General features: G+C 43.5%; 1 pseudogene; it reads right to left on the minus strand.

The window, feature by feature from the left end:
* Positions 1-7172: 7172 nt before the first annotated feature.
* Positions 7173-8834, minus strand: LOC103290618 (actin, cytoplasmic 1-like; annotated as a pseudogene).
* Between the last annotated feature and the right edge of the window lie 596 nt (positions 8835-9430).

The following is a 9430-nucleotide window of genomic DNA, read 5'->3' on the forward strand; positions in this document are numbered from 1 at the left end:
CTATAATCACATTCTGTTTCTCCTGATTTTTCTTGCCAGTATTTCTATAAATCCAGATACTCTATAGAATTCTAATAATTTTTATCCAATTCAAAGGGATGATCTGAAAGTTTATTCTCAGAGATATGTAGCTTAAAATAAATCAGCCTTTTCTTTCTTTTTTTTAAAAAAAATATATTTTATTGATTTTTTTACAGAGAGGAGGGGAGAGAGATAGAGAGTTAGAAACATCGATGAGAGAGAAACATCGATCAGCTGCCTCCTGCACACCTCCCACTGGGGATGTGCCCGCAACCAAGGTACGTGCCCTTGACCGGAATCAAACCCGGGACCCTTCAGTCCGCAGGCTGACGCTCTATTCACTGAGCCAAACCGGTTTCGGCAAATCAGAGTCTTTTCTATGGATCCTTTAGAAGATGTAACATTTTTCCAAATGCATCATAACAAAACAGTGACTGTCTCCAATGACAAGAAATTTAAAATTATACGGTTATTGATTTGATTATAATGTAAATGACATGGAATCTTGTCCTGTAACACACAATATTCTAAGCATATCAGATTCTATTTAATATGCACATGTAAATAGAATATAATTATTATTTTCTTATTTGACAGAGCTTCCCATATACCTCAAGGATAAAATTTTCCTTCATGAGGAGAGAAAGCAAATCCTTGAGGCATTCCAGGGCCCATTGGAATGACCTAAAGCCAATTCTAGGTCAAGGAAAGTTTCTTAAAATTCAAACCCTGGGAAGGTAGTCAAATACATTAGACTAAAAGATTATATATTATTATTATTAAACAGTATTGAATAATTTATTATTAAATACCACATAAGCTAGTAAAACTTCAATTCTTATGATTAAGAAGATGGGCTTTTAAGTAATCAAGTTTCTGATGAACATAACATAACCATTTTAATCCTATCTAATAAAAGAGTAATACGCAAATTGACCATCACTCCAACACACAAGATGGCTGCCCCCATGTGGTCAAAGATGAATGCCCCCATGTGGACACAAGATGGCTGCCACAAGATGGCCAGCAGGGGAGGGCAGTTGGGAGGGACCAGGCCTGTAAGGGAAGGCAGTTGGGGGCAATCAAGTCTGCAGGGGAGGGCAGTTAGGGGTGACCAGGCTGGCAGAGGAGGGAAGTTGGGGGCATCCAGGCCTGCAGGGAAAGGCATTTGGGGGGGACTCAGGCCTGCAGGGGAGATCAGTTGGGGGGTGACCAGGCCTGCAGGGGAGGGCAGTTATGGGCAATCAGGCTGGCAGGGGAGTGGTTAGGGGGTGATCAGGCTGGCAGGCAGAAGCAGTTAGGGCAATCAGGAAGGCAGGCAGGAGAGCATTTGGGAGCCAACAGTCCTGGATTGTGAGAGGGATGTCCAACTGCCCGTTTAGGCCCGATCCTACCTGAATCGGGCCTAAACGGGCAGTTGGACATCCCTCGAGGGGTCTCAGATTGGAGAGAGTGTAGGCTGGGCTGAGGGACAAACATCCCCTGCCTGTGCACGAATTTCAAGGCCTGTGCAAAGCAATTGAGGGGGTGATTTATATGAATAGGTTAAGTTTTTCTTAAAGTTTACTTTTCAAGGCCTGTGCAAAGTAATTGAGGAGGTGATTCATCTGTGAATCCAGCAAGCAGAAACAATAAGCATGGTCAGACAACCCACCAGGAGTCAAAACATCATCTCTTTAACATCATCTCATCACCTGATGATTAATTATAATAGCTGACATCTGCAGACCCCCAGGCCTACACATAGCTGTATTCCTCACCCCAGCCTCTTTCCCTTTATAATCCTGTCTCCTGCATCTTGCTGGAAGGCAAGATTGATGCTTGTAAGCACCCTGTTTTCTTGGTTGGCTAGCCTTCTCAATAAACACCTAATATGATTCAACCCTGCCATTGTTATTGGACAGAGCGACAGGCAGCCTGAGCCCAACCAGGGGGCTCCTGGTAACAGAAACACCAGGCTTGAGAGGTGGCCAGCCAGACTGCTCTGTCCAGATGTGTCAGCACATCTGCCGCTTCCTGGAAGCCACTTGGATGTCTTCATGGCAGCGTTTTAACCCCACACAGCAGTTTTGCCAGCCCGCCTGGAACCCACCCTGGAGCCCCCACCCTAGTTCTCCCTTTATTTCCTTCACTATATTCTGACTTGGAAGAAATAAAGTCACAAAAATCAGAAGAAGAAGAAGAAGAAGAAGAAGAAGAAGAAGAAGAAGAAGAAGAAGAAGAAGAAGAAGAAGAAGAAGAAGAAGGGAGGAGGAGGAGGAGGAGGAGGAAGAAAACCAAATATGAACAATAAAATAGCAATAAATAAGTACCTATCAACAACTGAGCAAAACAAAATAAATGAACAAGAAAAACAGAAACAGACTCATAGATACAGAGAACATCCAGATGGTTACCAGATGGGATGAGGGTTGGAGGGATGGATGAAAAAGGTGAAGGGTTGTTTCAGAATAATTGTGAGGATGTAAAGTATGGTATAGGGAATATAGTCAATAATATTCTAATAACTATGTATGGTGTCAGATGAGTGCAAGGTATATTGGGATGGTCACTTAGTAAGTTATATAATGTCTAATCACTGGGGTATACACTGGAAACTAATATTGTATATCAAATGTAATTGAAAAATAGAAAATGATTTAAAATTTTGAAAAATATAGGGAAAATGGATATAATGAGGTCCCTAAATACAAAGTAATATGGAGAATTTTAACTTTCTAAAACTTGGTTTTGATGAAGGTTTAGAGACTAGGTGGTTCCACGCACAATAAATATCTCTATGCTTCTTGCATGTAAATATGAAAAAAGTGGTTAAAATGGTGAATTTTATGTTATGTATATTTTAGTACATAATCTTAGTCTTCTATTCAGCTGTTCAACCACAAATATTTTATTCCTTGGACCATATCAGGAGGCAATTTGGTGAAACTACCACTTCTTATCCTGCTCATAAAGCACAATAGGTTTTTCAATTATTTTAAATATTTAACAAGCTCTTCTTATTTGTAAAGAACTGAATTTGGCATGTTTAGAAAGAAAACATGGATAAAACACAACGTCTGCCTTCCCTAATAACTATGACCACTACATTTCTTGACATCTTTTCTGATGAACAGTCTGAAGTCAGCACTATTATCTACGTTCAATAGATGAGGAAATCAAAGTTCAGAGAGGCAAAGTACCTTGTCATCATCCCAAAGTTAGGAAGAGGTGGGAATTCAGGATTCAAACCTAGGTCTCTCTGATTCCCAATCCCATGCTCTTGATCCCAAGCTTACTGCTACTTACAATATAATGTCTGTAATGACTGGGGAGGGTGATACTGCAGTAGGGCTTCACCTAAGTGCCACAAGAGACTCAAGGAGCAAGGGATGAATCCAGATGAGGATGCCTTGGAGGAGGAGGTATCTGAGCCAAGCCTGGAAGGTAGAGGTAGAATATAGACACCTTTTGTCCTAGTACTCCAGGGGAAAACTTGAACCAAGTTACAGAGGGGAGATTGTGTGCCATGTGATTTGTATTCAGCATTTCATCCTTCCTTCCATTTGGAACGTCATTACTGAGATCATGCTGATGGTGAGTTGATGGTAGTAGAAAGAATAGACATTTCTCACAGTCTCCTTCCTGAGTGGGTCCCCACGAAGAACCAATCAAAACTTTTATAGTCTCTTCTAGTGGTGGGAGTTGATGACTGTCCTGGTGACAATGGGGAAATACTAGACTGTTTCTCTTTAGTTCCGCCTTGGGAGAGGATGGTGGTGGCAGTAGTTGGCTTCCCTTAACATCCAGGCTCTGGTCCAAATCCCCCACCCTCAAAGTAGATAAAGGGAGACACGTGGCACCTCCACGGTTCCCAGGCCCTCTCCCAGTTTCAGCCTCCTCTATCCCAGGCATTAGACTTTTCTAGAAGTGCTGAAAAATAAAAATTACTGCGTGGTTACTTCAAAAACAAATAGTCCAGGACACTCGGCCCTTCAGAAGGTCTGGAGGGAGCTTTTTGGGGGACTCACTCTGCTTTCTCTGAAATCTAGCTCTAGCTAGATGACCTTATGGCTCGGAGATGGATAAGCAGGCTATTCTTCACTATTATATTCTTAGTCATTTTATTCATGCCTACTTTTGTCTGGAGTCCACAGAGTAAAAGTCACTTTCTGAAGCTGAAGCTTTCAAATGACCCTAGTCCCAACGTAGCTTTCTTCCATTTAACTAGGAGCTTTGATAGCACTCGGTACCTAGTTCTATAATTTTAAGTGACCATGTTCAAATCGGAAGAAACCCAGATAAAATCATATAAGATATTCTCCCCTGCTCTGAAAATTCTTAAGGGGACTTTGGAAATTTTCTCCCCAAAGGTAAGAAAAGCAACAACCAAAAAGGTAATAGCCCATGGAAAAATGGACCCCTCCCACCACATGACTATGACTATTACTGTCACAGATCCCACTGTACTACTACTTCCCAAGGATAAAGTTCATGAAAGATGACACTCAACCAACATAGTAAAAAGGACATTAGGTAATCAAAAATTAAAACATGATACTACTACGCATCTACTAAAAAGGCTAAAATCCAAAACACTAACACCAACAAATGTTGGCAAGGATTCAGAGCCGTGGGAACTCCCCAACAATAGTACAGCCACTTGGGAATACCGCCTGGCACTTTCTTCCAAAGATAAACGTAGGCTTATCACACAATTCAGCAATTCCTTGGTATATACCCAAATGAATTGAACACGTGTCTACACAAAAATCAACACACAAATGCTTACAAAAGCTTGACACTTTTCTGTATTCTAAAATATTTTTATTTAAGAACATAGAAGAGGGCAGAAAAGGCCTCTTTCAAATAGCAGATATAATGAATGTATTAACAAAATATGCAGGAATATAACTTTCTTAACATTTGTATGGATTTTATTCCTGTGCTGGGGGATGGGAGCAGACTGGGAGAAGTCAATGGGGGAAAAAGGAAACATGTAATACTTTCAACAATAAAGAAATTAAAAAAAATACTAATACAAATATAATGTTCAGTTTAAATCGACACAAAAAAAGGTAAGCCCTTTAATGTTAAAAATCTATAGCTATCAAATAAAAGGTATTGCGGCATGTTTTGTTAAATTTACTTAAATTTAGTTGTATGTAAAATAAGCTAACAGCTCAATGTAAACTCTTACCTATATACATACTTGTTTAAAATATATTTTTATTGATTTCAGAGAGGAAGGGAGAGGGAGAGAGAGTTAGAAACATCAACGATGAGAATCATTGAGAATCATTGCCACCTGCACACCCCCTACTGGGGATCGAACCCGAAACCTAAGCATGTGCCCTTGACTGGACTCAAACCTGGGACCCTTCAGTCCACAGGCCAACGCTCTATCATCCACTGAGCCAAACCAGCTAGGGCTGTATACATAATTTTAATGGTTACATAAAATTCCAGCCAGTGAACATTTGGCTAATTCTCAGAGTGGGGCTGTTATTAGTTTGAAATATTTTAGTACATTTATCTCTTTTATATTTAGGATTACTACTTAAAGTAATATCTTAAGAAACTTCATATATATTTTAGAACATTTGATTTAAGCCGGGTTGTAGGCATAGGAGTATTCATTCTCTCTGCCCCTCTCCCCTCCTCTCTCTCTAATAAAACATTTTTAAAATATATTTTATTAATTTTTTACAGAGAGGAAGAGACAGGGATAGAAACATCAAAGAGAGATAAACATCGATCAGCTGCCTCCTGCACTCCTCCTACTGGGGATGTGCCTGCAACCAAGGTACATGCCCTTGACCGGAATCCAACCTGGGACCCTTCAGTCCACAGGCCAACACTCTATCCACTGAGCCAAACCAGTTAGGGCTCAATAAAACATTAAAAACAAAACAAAAACTATACTCAGTAAAAAAAATAAAATACGCATTTAGTAATCAAATGGTTATATACAAAAGTGTCCCAAGAAAATAGTCATGATTAAAGTAAGAAAAATAACTTCCACGATAACTGACTAAAAGACAAAGATGCATACCTCTAAGGCTCTGACATTCTAACCACAGCACCTCCTGGCTTCCAGCTCACCCTTGCTCCCATTCTCTCCTCTCCAGCTAACAGCTATGCTCCAGGTGTGGAGAACACGCCTTGTATCTCTCCTCTCTGCTCCCTCACTTGGTTTGGGTCCTCTCTGGCAACATACTCTCTTCTCCATTTCAACCTGCCAAAACCCTACCAACTTCTCAAGGTTTGGTTCAACCTTTCCAAAATAACTCCTCCACAGTGTGGTATAAAAATAATAACGATAAGCAGCCATAAACACTCTCTCTTTGGGACTGATCATAAAGGCTCTCCCATCTCCTCCTCAGAACAGTTCTGTGACGTGGGCAAGGCTTTCATCCTCCTGTTTGGTCAGCCTAGGCCTGGAATCACAATCCCTCTTTACTCCTCCCCAGACCCCTTGCAAGTGAGCAAAACACACCGGCAAGCACATGGCATTCCTCTCTTTGGCTCTGGAAAGTGACTGATGGATGGTATTAACAAAAACAATGTAATCAGAAGGCAAATAAGAAAAGCGACAAAAGTACAGAAACAGACAACACAGCATAATTTAATCAGTGATTGCTTAGCCCTGGCTGGTGTGGCTCAATTGGTTGGATCATAGACCTGGACACCAAAAGGTGGTGGGTTAGTTTTCTGGTCAGGGCACACACCCAGGCTGCAGGTTCCATCCCCAGTCGGGTGTGTGTGGGAGACAGCTGATCGATGTGTCAATTCTCTCTCTCTCTCTCTCTCTCTTCTTGACCCCCCTCTACTACACCCACCCCTTCCCCAGGCCTTCATCCCACTATTGTCTCTCTCTCTCTCTCTCTCTCCTCTCTCTCTCTCTCTCTCTCTCTCTGTGTCCATTAAATAAATAAATAAATAAAGACAAACAAACAAACAATTGTTTTAAAAAGAGGGAAAGGAAAAGACGCTGATTTGCCTCGCCCTGTATTTTCATCATGTCAGGCAGGCGGGATGAGGCCAGCTATGTGGTCACGCCTCCTCTACGGAAGAGGATGGGGCTGGAAGGGTAAGGTCATGACCCCCACAAACTGCAGAGAGGAGCACTTTATTTTAATTAATTAATTTACTGACTGATTTTTAGGGAGAGAGAGAGAGAGAGAGAGAGAGAAACGACGATTTGGCCCACCCATGTATACATTCACTGGTCGATTCCTGTATGTGCCCTGACCAGGGATGGACCCTGCAAGGTCGGCGTATCCGGATGAAGCTCCCGCCGACGGAGCTAACCACCAGGGCCACAAGCACTTTAATGCTTCTCCCTGCGGGTTTTGTTTTTTTAATCTCTCTCTCTCTCTCTCTCTATGGCTTTTGTTGTTTTTGTTTTCTTTAAGGTGTGCACTTTATTAAACTGGTCTCAAGTCAGTGTAACAGGTAAGCCCTGCTTGGCTGCCTCCACACCTCAACCCACTCCCAGGGGTACCAAGAGCCTTCATGCATCTCAAGTTGGGAACAAGGAGGGGGGCCACGATGGCTGGCCATTCAAAATAAAACAAAAAGAACAAGTATTCAGGCGAAGATTTTAAAATGTGGACTACATAATTTACACAAAAGCAATGCGATCACCCTCCCCGAGTGGACTCCAGCGAGGATTGGCCTTTCTTAGGGAGAAGCGGGCGGCTTTGGGGTAGGCAAGCGACTTCCTGTAACAATGCATCTCTCGTATTTGACGGGAGAATGACTACTGGAATGCATATCAAAGTCGTCGGCCACATTGTAGAACTGTGGGGGTGCTCGCTCCAACAGACTGCTGTCACCTTCACCGTGCCAGTTTTCAAATCCTGAGTCAAGGCCCCCCCCTGCCCCCCCGCCCATGGAGAGGCCAGACTCATCCTACTCCTGCTTGCTGCTCCACATCTGCTGGAAGGTGGACCGCGAGGCCAGGATGGAGCCACCGAGCCACACGAGGACTTGCACTCAGGGGCGAGATGAACTTGATCTTCACGGTGCTGGGAGCCAGAGCGGTGATCTCCTTCTGCATCCGGGTGCATGGTGGTTCCACCTGGTGGTTCCCCCAGACAGCGCCATGTGGCAGCGGCAGCGCTCGTTGCCGATGGTGATGACCTGCCCCAGGGAGGAGCTGGAGGCTGGGCGGCCACCTCCTGCTCCAAGTCCCGGCGACCAGCACCGCTTCTTCTCGATGTCCTCACGCATGATCTCCCCCTCGGCGGTGATGGTGAAGCTGTAGCCACGCTCCGTGGGGATCTTCATGAGGGAGCCCGCCAGGTCCAGGCGCAAGATGGTGTGGGGGAGGGCATAGCCCTGGTAGATGAACACTGTGTGGGGGACCCAGTCCCCGGAGTCCATCACGTGGTGGGGCCTGGGTGGTGCGGCCTGGGTGGCCACATACATGGCGGGGGTGTTGAAGGTCTCCAACATGATCTGGGTCATCTCCTCATGGTTGGCCTTAGGGTTCAGACATCTCCTCGGGGGCCACACGCCCTCCACCCCCCACCCCTGCAGCTTCTTGTAGAACAGTGGTTCTCAACCTTCCTCATGCCGCGACCCTTTATTTTATTTTATTTTAATTTTATTTTAATACTAGAGGCCCGGTGCACAAAATTCGTGCAGGGGGAAGGGGTGTGTCCCTCAGCCCAGCCTGCACCCTCTCCAATCTGGGACCCCAACGGAGCCACACCTGCTGAGCAGTCTTTGGCTTTTCTTTTTTTTTTTCTTTTTTTTTTTCTTTAAATGAATCTTTATTGTTCAGATTACAATTGTTTCTCCTTTTTCCCCACATATCTCCCCACCACCCAGTTCCCACCCCCCGTCTGCCCTTACCTCCCCCCCCCCCGCTGTCCTTATCCATAGGTGTATGATTTTTGTCCAGTCTCTTCCCATACTCCCCACTCAGACACCCCTTTCCCCCTGAGAATTATCAATCCACTCCCATTCTATGCCTCTGATTCTAATAAGTTTACCAGTTTATTCTGTTCCTCAGATTTTTAATTCACTTGACTTTTAGATTCACTTGTTGATAGATATGTATTTGTTGTTCATAATTTTTATCTTTCTTCTTCTTTTTCCTCTTTTTAAAGAATACCTTTCAGCATTTCATATAATGCTGGTTTGGTGGTGATGAACTCCTTTAGCTTTTTCTTATCTGTGAAGCTCTTTATCTGCCCTTCAGTTCTGAATGATAACTTTGCTGGGTAGAGTAGTCTTGGTTGTAGGTTCCTGCTATTCATCACTTTGAATATTTCTTGCCACTCCTGTCTGGCCTGCATGGTTTCTGTTGAGAAATTAGCTGATAATCGTATGGGAGCTCCCTTGTAGGTAACGAACTGTTTTTCTCTTGCTGCTTGTAAGATTCTCTCTTTGTCTTTTGCTCTTGGCATTTTAATTA

The sequence above is a fragment of the Eptesicus fuscus genome, chromosome 11 (genome assembly GCF_027574615.1).
Source record: "Eptesicus fuscus isolate TK198812 chromosome 11, DD_ASM_mEF_20220401, whole genome shotgun sequence".
NCBI lineage: Eukaryota > Metazoa > Chordata > Mammalia > Chiroptera > Vespertilionidae > Eptesicus > Eptesicus fuscus.